The following is a 13,885-nucleotide window of genomic DNA, read 5'->3' as shown; positions in this document are numbered from 1 at the left end:
TGGCAGGCAGGCATCTACTGTATTAACACCTGCTGAGTCTCATTAAAGCTCTGCCAGTAGGTAAGATGCCTGGTCTGGATGGATTTACTAATTCTCTTTATAAATTATTTGCAGAACCTTTAGCTCACTTCTCTGTTTATGTATCTATGCCTCTGAATAAAATTATGATTTTACTAAAATCTATATACCTTTTCCACACTATTCCCTATTACATCCCTAAAACCTTTCTACACTGTGTACATAAAATTATTACATCCTATATTTGGAAGAGAAAACCCCCTTGATTGGCCTATTTTCACCTTACTAGGCCTAGAAACCATGGTGGGTTGGAGTTTCCATCTTGCTTGCTTATCATTCTGCTTGCTTGGTTTCTCAGATGGCCTATTGGACTCTCCCTCCTAAATCTAAACCAGGGATGGGGAACCTCAGGCCCAGGGGCTGTATAAGCAGTGGCAAATGCAGGATTTCTAGAGGGGGGTTTCCAAATGCTCAATTTTAGAGTGAGTGTGGGCAGTCCAGAAAGAGGGCATAATTAGTACTTATCCAGCTTTAATATGTGTCATACAAAGTTTATTGTGTGTCATAATTCCAGCATACAGTATACAGGACCAGTGATCACAGTAAGCCATTAGATGCAGCAGTAGGTCCATCCTGTCTAAGCTGAATGTTTTTATTTTAGCTGTGGGCACCATTCCAAGAACATGCAGCACTAGTAAAATTCTATTATATTACTACTTCTATTGTGGTAATGGTGTGGGCTGGGGAGGGGGGTTTCCAGGCAGAGGGAAACCCCCCCTGCGTTTGCCTATGCGTATAAGTCCTGCAGAATCATTTGGTCTGGCCCTCAGAGCTTTTTGCTGCTAGCCTCATCTGGCTAGCAATGTGCCTAGAATGGCACCCTGCAGCCAGAATCTATGCAGCAGTGCAGCCTGGAGTGTCCTTAGGATGCTTCAGACTGTCACACCGCTGCCCTTACAGACCCCCGGAGCATCCTCAGGATGCTCCGGGCAAGATGCTCCGGGCATTATTATAATCACTGGCAATTGTGACCCCGCCCCATGTGACATCACAAACAGGGGGTGTGGCCTGCCCTGGGCCCCGCAAATAATGTTATATATAACAATATGGCCCTCGGCAGAAAAAGGTTTCCCACCCCTGCTGTAAACCATGGGTTGATGTAGAACAGGCATAGCTACCTGCCTTTCCACTTACCAACCTCCTTTGGACTCCCTCCCAGCTTCGCTCTCTCCCTTCAGATACGCCTTAGGCAATAGTGGATTCTCTTAAGGTATGGGATGCTATGATTACCAACTCGCAGCGTCTCACTTTACCAGCCAGTACACTCTCTCTGTTTGATTACAGATCTTAGAGTTACCTTCTGGTGTTCTAGCAGACATGTGTTGCAGACCTTTTCCCATCTACATGCCCAATACTATCTTCCCTCGAATTAACTCTTTACTTACTACCGAATTAGACACTGGGTGATCAGTTTGGTTAAACTGTGGCCCTGTTGGCCAGCCCATATCTCAACTAAGGGCCTGATTCAGAGATATACGCTAATTCTACTGCAGCTGCAAAGTTTTACACTGTGTGAAAATATGCAAATATCGGAGCAGCCAGAATTTGCATTGAGATGCTCACCGGAGGCTTCATAAAATCGAGTGACTGCGTACAAAGGCGCAGCATCGGTCGCAGTCCATAAAAGATCTGCCTTCTGAGTAGCCCTATAGTCACGCAGAATGGCTGTGGATATAAGATGCTGGATCAATATTCACTGTGTACGGGATCACAGACTGAGACGCGCCATGAAAATGGTTGTGACACGCCTGCGCTTGAGTCACCCCCCCCCTTTGCCTACAATCACTTTGCAAATAAATCCTCACTGCGAACAACAAAGGTAACGAAACTTGACGCTTGCGCAGTGCGACTCCAGATGCGCAAGCAGATTACTGGTAATCGCTCAGTTGTGTAAATATCGGCATTGTGCCCATCTCGGAATCAGGTTCTCTGGGCCTGATTCAGACCCGGTCAGAAGCGCTGAGTGCTCGCAACCGGGTCGATGGTGGCCGAGAGCGCATGCGCACGATGGAGCAGGCTCCGTCATGCGCATACGCGAGACACGGATAGCGACGGGCAATCCGTCGCTCCGGGTCTCGCACCAAAGGGGGCGTGCTGTCGATGTTGAGTGACAGCACGCCCCTTTTGGTGGGCGGGCTGGGGGGGTGGCTGCCCAAACGGAGGTGTTCCCATGAGATCGCCTACCGTCTGGGTGCAGCCCCACTGACATCACAAGTGATGTCAGTGAGAGAGCTTTCGGCTCTGTTTGAGCCGAAAGCTCTCTGGGGCTTGCGGCCACGAGACTCTACCACAAGGGTCTTGTCGCAAGCCCGATGGTCGCGATGGTCTTGACCATAGCGACCATCATCCTGGCCACTCACATTAGCTGTGGGTGGTAACCCACAGCAGTGCGAGCGGCCAGGAGGCCGCTCCATAAAAAAAAAAGACGCCCTGATTCACTCCAGGTAACACTAGGGGACATATTTGCTTTAGGTATTCTCACAGTCTAGGTGACATTTATCCTGATAAATCTAGATCTCAGCTTTTATAGGAATATGATTTACATTTAACCTTTACACCCCAACAGTGGGAATAACTTCATTTAGGGGCTCATCAGCTTTCTGCAAAAGATGCTACAATCATCTACAGCTCCAATATAAAAGTCTTCACCATCTGTATTACACAGCGGACAAGCTGCTCACCATCTGACCTTCACAATCCAAATTTTGTCGGCATATTTGCATGGAAGTGGGTGACATGTTTCATATTTTTGGGGGGTGCCCATCCATTTGCTCCTTGTGGGCTAAGGTGTTTGACTTGTTTGATAAGCTGCTGAGTATCCGAGTACATGCCTCACCTTCAGTTGCACTTCTCCATGATCACCCAGATGTGCCTAAATCAGATACTTCTATCATGGGACACATTTTCTTAGCTACCAAAACTGCTATAGCTCAACTTTGGAAACACTTCAATCACCTTCCATCATATATAAGATTATCCATAAAATCTAGATTGCATTGTTAATGGAGACTCTCAGTACCCCTTTTCCTACCTCTGTCTCCTCGCCACTTATGAAATGGTTCAAATAGCACAAATTCACCACTGATGACGAAGGGGTGGATTTATTACTGAGAAATGATGCCTCCTATTAACAGGTTTACCTCTAAGTCTCATGACTTGTGTTATCGTGTGTTTTACTTTTATCTTTGCCTGCTATTTATAGCACTTACTATTTTCTATGCCATGTACTGCTATTGAATGTTCATATATTTGACCTCAATTTGTGGACTACGGCCCTGATCGCAGATTCCTGATGGTCAGGAGTCTGCACATGTGCAGTACGGGTCCTGCATGATCGCACGCAGAGCGGCAGCAGACTGTCAGTGATTGACAGTCAGCTGCTGTTTGTGGGTGGGGAGGGGGCAGAAACGGCCTCCTTTTCCCAAAACGGTGGCATGTCGCCGCCATTGAGGAGGGTGGGGGGGGTGGAGGAGGCCAGAATCTCCGTCGGCTGACAGAGATTTCCTGGCCTCTTTCCCCATGGTCAACTGGCTGGGGGACACACAAATGCTTCGATGCTGCATCCATGGACGCAGCTCAGAACATTAATGCATGTAGGAGGCATGATGCCTCCTGCTGCATTACCATGATTCAGTACTGAATCACCCCCAGTACCCTTTCAACCGTCCCTGTTCTTTCCCCTTTTTCTTTCCGTTCCTCCCCTGTTCCCTATTCCTTTTATTAATTTTTTATTATCCTTTCAAAAATCTTCAATAAATACTATTCATGAAGAACATTTTTTATTTTTTAAAACACCATAGATGCAAACCAAAAGTGACACCAGTGCCCATACCATAGCCTTCCCTGGAACATCAAAATTAGGGGGGGACAAACAGTGTTTGTTCTGCCTAAAACACAAACAATGCAGGCTAGTGAGCATCACTGACGCTTGATTCGTTGATCCCCTTGTTGAATAATTGACCTTGTTTTGAAAATGTCAGGCAATTCAAATTTTGCAGACGTTCAAGTAAACGTAGTAATTTCTCTTATTTTATTTTTGCCAATATATACTAATGCAATTACTATAGTCACTTCAGTAGATGTATAAATACAAGTTTGCCATGCAAGTTTGCCCCTACACATGGAACATTTTTGCTAACGATCCAAAAACATCGGAACGATAAATCAGCAATATTATTCCGTGTGTATGCACTATATAGTGCATTGCGTGCTCCCGTGGGGTCGTCAGCCGCATCGCCTGATCTTTTGTACATGCAGAAAGATCAGGCGATTCGAATGATGAACCCATGCAGCGTTATGTGGCGGGGCCCGGCATATCGGGTGGTCGGGCACTGGATTGCCCCGTGTGTAGGGACCGCCCGATATGTTGTCCCTGGGATCATGTATCGCAACGGCGGGGATACATCGTACCATGTGTACCCACCTTAAGATACTGAGCACACAGCCAAAAATGAGAGGTCATATTGCAGGATGAGATATTTATCTGAATTTCATGGTGTGTAAATTGTACAGTTAGTTTAATGCTGGTTTATTGTTCGAAAACTAAAACTACAGGTATATGCCCTGCCTGCATATTTTAAGGTTTGTAACTGATGCTATATTGGTATCTATATCCAATGAAAGTTCATCATTGTTATATTTTCCTTGTTAATTTCCAATGCATTTCAAATGTAAAAACCCTGAAATAAGGCGAATGGTTTATTTTGACCACATTTTTCCTGAGCATTTTGTACTTTCTGCAGATAATTTCTTAAATGCTCAAGAATCACCCATTGCCTTCCATGTATTCTTGGGTAACTGATATATCCCACCTACTTATAAAACACATACACTGTTTTCTGAATATACAGTAGAACCTCTAGGGATGCAGACATCATTCCTTGTAGTGGGCCCCAACATTCCTGCCTATTATTGTAAAATGTGACCTTATTGAAAGAAAACAAAAGGCTTGTTTGAGTACAGAATGCATCTGGTAGGAGGTGAGCTATGCAGAAAGCAGGGATATATTTCCAGATTGTTGCTCATTATCTTATTCCCTGATTGGCTTGATTTTCTTTCTTGATACTGTTCCCTATGACAAGGGTTAATTAACTAACAATAGCAAGTCTAGAGGAGTGATGTTAATGCATTTGGAAACCATCTGTGTCTGCTATTGTGGAACGACAAATCCCAGAATTCCCAGGCAGATGTCTCAATCTTTGACTCCCTGGAAAGCTAAGGAAAGCAGCCTCGGGCTGCATACGCACCCACCACGGATCATTCTCCATTGCTGTGGTGCTGAAAGGGTGTTCTAGGCCTCTCTACGCATCTTTTTCTCATTTACTACAGATTACAAGATTTAGGCCAGATGCACGCTTTTGGTAACCACTGTAGACTGCCTTCATTCTTGCACGTGTTTTATATTAGTTATGCAGAATGGTGATAGGAAATGTGGTATGTATGCCCTTGGAAAAGGATAAAAGCTAATTCTATTACCACTTTCCATGGTAGCTTATTACACTCACATAGGTAAACTGGTTCCAATTATACTGCAACAATTGCCATGGAAAAAAAACTGCACCCCAGCTAAAATGTTTATTATTACTACTGTACCTTTTCAGTGTATGCATCTGAGTAGTGCTTGTTTATCCATTTACCAATTAACAAAACTTATATAACACAAGGCTCATCCTGCCGTATCACTGGCCTGCAAATCATATGAAATATTGCTTGGCATAGAGAAATGTGTTGCAGAGGTAATAAGGAAAAAAAGTGCATTCTAAGTAGAAATGTGCGCTGGACCATTTTTGCTGGATTTGGATTTGGCTCTGATTCGTTGCCTGTCTTTGGATTTGGATTTGCCAAAATGCTGTGACTGGTTTTGGATTTGGATTTGGATTATTTTGCAAAAATTTACCAAAAAAGCTAAAATCACATCATTTGTTTTTTCTTTGTTCCTAGAGCAGAGGTTCCCAAACACAGTCCTCAAGGCTCCCCAACAGTTCAGGTTTTAGAGATATCCATGGTTGAGCACAGGTGACTTAATTAGTACCTCAGTCAATTTGATTTAACCACCTGTGTTCAACCATGGATATCTGTAATACCTGAACTGTTGGGGAGCCTTGAGGACCGCGTTTGGGAACCTCTGTCCTAGAGTATTATTAACCTCAATAACATTAATTTCCAGTAATTTACAGTCAATTTAGACAACCTCACAGCTCACAATTTTGTTTTCACCATTATTGGCCAAAGGCTGCAGTGAGCTGGCTGGTTACTAAGTGACAGAGCAGCGGCACAAACACCACAGTTTAAAGCACCAGTGGGGTACGACCAGCAGAGTCACAGTACTTGTATACACAGTGGGCTACGGCCTGCAGAGTCACAGTGCTTGTATACACAGTTGCCTGCGTCCCAAGGAGTCACAGTGCTTGTATACACAGTGGGGTACGGCCAACAGAGTCACAGTACTTGTATACGCAGTGGTGCACGGCCCAAGGAGTCACAGTGCTTGTATACACAGTGGGCTACGGCCTGCAGAGTCACAGTACTTGTATACAGTACACATTGGGGTACAGTACAAATAAACATTTTTTTTTAACTGTTATTATTGTTTTTTACTATTTTAAACTTTTTTTTAACTTTGCTTGCGTTAACTTGTCACAGTACTTGTGTGCTATGAACACGTAGTGGGCTACAGCCCAAGGAGTCACAGTGCTTGTTTACACAGTGAGGTACGGCCAACAGAGTCACAGAACTTGTATACGCAGTGGGGTACGGCCCAAGGAGTCACAGTGCTTGTATACACAGTGGGCTATGGCCCAATGAGTCACAGTGCTTGTATACACAGTGGGGTATGGACCAAGGAGTCACAGTACTTGTATATACAGTGGGGTATGGCCCAAGGAGTCACAGTGCTTGTATACACAGTGGGCTATGGCCCAATGAGTCACAGTGCTTGTATACACAGTGGGGTATGGTCAACAGAGTCACAATACAGTATTTCTATACGCAGTGGAGTACGGCCCAAGGAGTCACAGTGCTTGTATACACAGTGGGGTGTGGACCAAAGAGTCACAGTACTTGTATACAGAACACAGTGGGGTACAGCAAAAATAAACAGTTTATTTTAACGTTTATTCCTTTAAAAAACATTTTTTTTACTTTTCTTGTGCTAACTTGTCACGGTACTTGTGTGCTATGAACACGCAGTGGGCTACAGCCCAAGGAGTCACTGTGCTTGTAAACACAATGGACTACGACCCAAGGAGTCACAGTGCTTGTATACACAGTGGGGTACAGACAATAGAGTCACAGTACTGGTATACGCAGTGGGTTACGGCCCAAGGAGTCACAGTACTTGTATACACAATGGGGTACAGCCCAAGAAGTCACGGTGCTTGTATACACAGTAGGATACAGCACCAAAAAAAACAAATAACATTTTTTTTTTCTTTTTAAACTTTTAACTTTCATGAAAGATTTCTTTATATTTTTAAACTTTTTTTTTGTACACACAGCCACTTGTGAGTCTGGGCACAGAGACTTTAATCAGCAGAGTATAGCGCAGCATACATTAGTATGCAGTGTGCCCCCTATACACAGTCACTTTACCAGCACAGCCACTTGTGAGTCTCTGGACACAGCCACTTAATCAGCAGAGTATAGCGCAGCATACATCAGCGCATACTTGCGGGAGGGAGCTGAATGTTTGCTTATAGTGGGGGGTGTGGCCTGGCAATGATGAAGTATTGGGGGCAGGGCCGGGGCGTGACCGCGTAATCATGGCCCCGCCCCCTCTTCACAATGCCGACATCAATGGCATTGTGAAGCAGGCGGCGGGGCTACGATGATGCGATTCAGCGTGAATCGCGTCACCGGCCCCTCCGCTGCGGGGGGTTTCTATCTTTACTCTGGGTGGGAGGGCCAGCGGCCGCCGGGAGGCTTGCCTGCCTTCCCGGGGGGGCCGAGAGCGGCACCCGATATTCGGGAGACTCCCGGGAGGGTAGGCAAGCCTGCATCAGCGTGCAGTCAGTGCCCCTATACAGTCACTTTACCAGCACAGCCACTTGCAAGTCTCAGTTGCGGCGTCTTATATAGAAAATAACTCTTGCGAGATTCCGACGTCGGGAGGGTGACGTTCGGCCTCGAAGTGGGATCTGAGTCAGGCGGAAACATCTGAGCCGCGGCTTGGGTGGACTCGGATCCCCGGAGTTCGGAGTGGTTCGGATTCCACAGAATCTGAACCACTCATCCCTAATTCTAAGTAAATAATTATGCCTATTACTGAGGCCCAGATTTATATTCTTGTTATCACTCATTACTAATCTGAGATGGTGCTCCAACCAATCAGCACCTATTTACTACGTTGGTATCATAGCAAATCTGTCACATGCATGTGCACACAACTTTACACATCTGACCAAACAACGTTCAATAAAAAACTGTCATAAGTACTGTTTGTTTCAGTTATATCAGTTTTTTTCTGCAGTATATTCATCTTTGTATGTCAAGAGTCCTTGGACTGCACAGGGATATGTCTGCCGAAAACCTGCTGATGCAGAGTACATACATATAGATGTACATTCACTGCAATTAGTCATTTTCTCCAACAGTACTATTGACTGTCATCTGATTTTTCAAAACTTCATGACAGGCACATGTTAACATAATTGTATATAATTGATTGTATGCTCCAATGGTGGACATCCTGAGGTGAATAATTTGGCATTCTCTTACGTTGGCACTGTAAAGAAATAATGTCAATGATGTAATAAAAGCCATCCTGATCTTGTTTATGAATCTGTAAAAAGGATGACTGAATCTTGACAATCTTTAGTGGCTCTCAGTTATGGCAATGAGACACTTGCAGCCAACAGAAGGTTATTTATGATCATCATTTACAAGATTTTTGGGTGGCCACAATGATATCTGATCACCACTAAGTAGAACAACTACGAGTAGCAGGTACCAAAGAGCTTATTTGAGGATAATAAGGAGGGAATATTGGATACGGAGAGATACACCCATTCTCTGTTGCAAGATACAGATGTTTAAAGGACTTATATTGCTGAGCGATTAACCCAAGTTACTTATATTTATTTTTTGCTCATATTTATGTTAGTGGTGACATCTGAATAAGTTGACTTGGTTCTTGGAAGCTCGGTGTGCATGGGGAAGGTTGTTCTTTTTTTTCATTATAGATACCATAGAGCAGACAGCACTTGTATAGCCATGGCCAAAATGGCGAAATGCAGAGGTCTTGAAAAAGAAGGATCAACACTGCAAATATTGACTCTTTGCATAAACTTAATTTAATTGTCAATAAAAGCCTATGACACTTATGAAATGCTTGTCATTTTACTTCCGTATACCATAGTAACATTTGGTAAAAAGGTCTAAAAACACTGAAGCAGCAAACTTTGTGAAAACCAATACTTGTGTCATTCTCAAAACTTTTGGCCATGGTTGTAGACGGTAGGAATTAAGGACGGGCTTGGCGGCAAGGTGTCATCTGCCCACCGAGCAGGTACAATTTTAGTGATCCAGGACCGCCTGGCTGCGGGAGCTCAGGCCCTGATTCAGAGCCGGAAGCTCTGACAGAGCGCTCGCTCTGAATCAGGACTGGGTTTTTTTTTTTTAGAACGGCCTCCTGGCCGCTCGCATAGCTGTGGGTGACCCACAGCTACAGCGAGCGGCCATGATGATGGTCGCGATGGTCAAGACCATCGCGGCCATCGGGCTTGCGACGAGACCCTTGTGGCAGGGTCAGGGCCGGTGCTAGGCTGCGCTGCGGGAGGGTGGTGGGCGCTAGGCTGTGCTGCGGGAGGGAGGTGCGCGTTTCCAGCGCACTCCGGAAACAGTAGCGCTCCGGGCAACGGACCGGCTTGCCCGTGCCTGGAGCCGCTACTGTGTAGGGTCTCGTGGCCGCAAGCCCCAGAGAGCTTTCGGCTCTAACAGAGCCGAAAGCTCTCCCACTGACATCACTTGTGATGTCATTGGGCCCGCCCCCAGATGGTAGGGGTTCTCATGGGAACGCCTCCGTTTGGGCAACCACCCCCCCGGTCCGCCCAACAAAGGGGGCGTGCTGTCACTCAACATCGACAGCACGCCCCCTTTGGTGCGAGACCCGGAGCGACGGATTGCCCGTCGCTAACCGGGTCTCGCGCATGTGCACGACAGAGCTGGTGCATGCACTCTGGGCCACCATCGACCTGGTTGCAAGCGCTCAGTGCTTGCGACCGGGTCTGAATCAGGCCCTCTGTGCTATAACATGTGTAACCCAGCAGGGGCTAAGAAAATCGCTGCACTCATAGCAGGCAACAAAAAGATGGCCACCGTTGACCAATAGGGAACCAGGTTTCCTTTCCCAGGAACCCAAGGGGCTGTAAAGTGAGAAAAGGGGGTGGGGTTTACTGCAAGAGTTTGTCAGGACTCTTGCTGCCCATGCCTTCCTCAGACTGACTGCTGCTGCTGCCTTATGAATTTAAAGGAAGAGGGGAGTTTTAATCTGCCGGGTCCACTCTCAGCAGCTGCTGCACACAGTGGCTGTCAGACCCAGCTAGCAGCAGTATCTGCTGCCACCAGCTCTGGGCATCCTATGAGGAGTAAAGAGGCACACTTGCAGCAGATAAGATCCAGCACTGGGCACACCATAGTACTGGGCACACCATAATACTGTACAGCACTGGGCACACTATAGCTCTGTGCAGCACTGGGCACACCATAGTACTTTGCAGCACTGGGCACACCATTGTATTGTGCAGCACTAGGCACACTATAGTACTGTGCACCACTGGCAGGGACGGCTCCAAGGGTAGCGGCACCCTCTGTCGCCCGGGTGATGGTCGCCCCCTCTAGTTGCGCATGACGTAGCCGCGCGCAAAGCAAAATGGAAGTGTGGCCTAATTACCATAGGCCACGCCCCCTAAATTATGTTATATGGGGGTGTGTCTGCATGGCACGCCTCCCATGTAACATCAGGCTGGGGGGAGCCCAGCACTTTGTCACTAGCTGGGCTCCCTCCAGCCCTCTCCCGGCACTGAATGGATGCCAAGCGCATGTGCGCAGCTTCCATTCAGACTCCGGGGTCTGGCAGACTCCGGGGTACCCAACCTCCCAACCAGACCACCCGCGAGCAACGTCAGCCCGTGGTGGGAACAGCGGGACAGTGATATCCCGCTGAAACCAGGGTGTTGGGGAGGGGTGCGCCCCCTATGGGGTGGCGCCCCTGTTCGACAGCACTAGTCGAACACCCCAAGAGCCGGCCCTGACCACTGGGCACACAATAGTACATGGCACACCATAATACTGTACATAACTGGGCACACCATCATACTGTGCAGCACTGGGCACACCATAGTACTGTGCAGCACATGGTACACTACCATAATCCCGCTTCGATGACTAGTGACTGGTGGTCTGTGACTCCTAGTAGCATTGTACTCAGTTACAGACATCTCCCCCTCTGAGGCTTGGACCATTATCTAGGCTAATTCCCCAAATGTCACAGTCTCTGTAATTTATGCTGGGTACACACTACGCCTGTCGGCCCCACCGAGCGACGGACCCACAAACCAAGTAGATGATTTTGGTAAACATCCACGCTTACCCATTGGCTGCACAATATGTCAGTCCAAACATCACAACTGGGCGGGCATTTAAATTTGCCTGCCCAGTTGTGATGTCAGTGTCGGTAGTTCCTGCAGCCAGTGTCTGGGCTATATCTGCAAGATATATCGCATCTGCCATGCTGGACAGCCGACACATATATCTGTGAACGGCATCGATCGCACATATATTATGTGTACACACAACCCGGCAAGCTTAACAGTATATCGTTTGTCGGCTGTACAAACGATATATCACATAGTGTGTAACCAGCATCACTGTGGTTCTGCCTTTGTGCACAGCATGTATTGTTCATTTTAACAACCAGCAGCAGCAAATGTGGACAGAATGATAATTATGTATAAGGTTGGTGCAGGCAGCCGGGCTTTGTGACGGTTAATGTGACCGAACAGTAGTGGTGCTGAAGGGGCTGAAGGAGGTGCTGTGAAGTGATTATTGTATATTGCTTCCTACTGAAAACTTTATATCAGCCACTAGGATAGTCTCTGTTTGTCAGACAGGGCTGGTAGGGATTGTATGTGATTAAAGTTCTTCTAAAGCTGGCCACACACATAGCGATTGTTTACCCGATTTGGCCGAATCCTGAGGACAAATCTTGTAAAATATGCCCAAATCGTGAGTTTCTACTCACGATCACGATGCCGATGCGCGTCCCCGCTCGTCATACCTCGCATCTTCAAATCTGCCATGCTGTAGGGCAGATTTGACAATGCAATGCACTGGATGCACGATAGATCTTAAGTCAGATTGTACATTTTTTACTCCAAATTGTGACCACGACTGCCGAGGAGCTGCCTGGGGAGTATTCAGGGGAAATCGTACACATCGTGGGTTTGAGAACACATCGCTATGTGTGTGGGCACCTTTAGACATAATTATTTTTCATATATTTCATTACACATTTAAACCACATCCCTATTAGATAAACCGTGCCTGCAGTTTTTCGCCACATCCATTTTGCCGTTGCCCTGCGCTGGTAGAAAAGCCAAGGCTACTTGATTGCATTTACCCTGCAGGCTAAAGGTTGCCAGCCAGCCCCTGGTAGGAATACTTATTACTTAGTGGTCTGTCTGAGGAGATTAGTGCAAAACCTCAAGAATGGTCAACAGCATCTTAGGTGAGAGTAGCACATGGTTTTTAGGTTGAAAAAAAAGACATATATCCATTAAATTCATCTTGAACAACCACAGTTGATTCAGAGGTAAGGAATTGTTAAAAACTCATATACAGCTTATTGTAGTCCAATTTAGGGGGGGAAAAATTGTTTCCTGATCCCATACTGGCAATTGGACAATTCTCTGGAGCTTCTGTAACTACAAGTGCAATTATGACCTAACAGTCAAAGCAGCCTGGAAAGTGTTGTCCCTAACAGATAAAACAAATATATATATGTATAAAATCAAAACTCCCCTCAAACTCTTTGGGCGGTATTTTATTGTTATAGTGCGCCCGATCTCCCATCTAAAGTGACGGGAGATCGTGAGGCGCTATTCAATTGTTGCTTTTTACACGCTGCACGCGCCCAAAGTGGTCGGGTTTAGCCACGTAAAACAGCTACCCCCGACCAAAGTGCTGGTGCGATTGCGAAAAGTGATGTTTGGGCGCCGAAACAAGTCACTTTTCGCCCATTTCAGCTTGCACTCCCCTGGGGCTGCAAGCTGAAATGGTGCGCCGGCAGCTGATCGCGCCCGACAGGAGAAACAATTGAATAGCTACTATTGGGCACGTACAGGGCTCAACAATTGAATACCGAACTTTGTATTTATCTATACTACTAAACACCCAGGGAATCTTCTTTCTTTATGCATGCAACAGTCCATAAAAAAAAAACAATTGAGAGACACTTCTTGCTCCTAGCGGAGGCACAACAGGAATTAATTAACTTAATTGAAAGCCAGTGTGTGTTCAGCCAATCAGGGTGGTTTTCCCTATCTGCGGGACTTGATAGGAACTTTTGATTAATACTCTGGCACAAACCACTAGTGCAAACACAGCACTAGCTGTACTAGAATGAGACCCAGTGATATACATTTTATTTGTGGGCCCAATTTATACCAATTTAACTATATGTGATTCTTTCAGTTATAGGGTGATGACGTTTGCTCTCGCACCCCCAGATTGCGAAGAAGGATCCTTTCAGATCCGTCCATCCTTGTCCGGCTCCTTCCAGCGGATGCCGGGGCTTTGTGCACCTGCATGA

Source organism: Taudactylus pleione, unplaced genomic scaffold, assembly GCF_031769625.1.
Source record: "Taudactylus pleione unplaced genomic scaffold, aTauple2 ptg000201l, whole genome shotgun sequence".
Classification (NCBI taxonomy): domain Eukaryota; kingdom Metazoa; phylum Chordata; class Amphibia; order Anura; family Myobatrachidae; genus Taudactylus; species Taudactylus pleione.
This window is presented reverse-complemented; position numbering follows the sequence as displayed.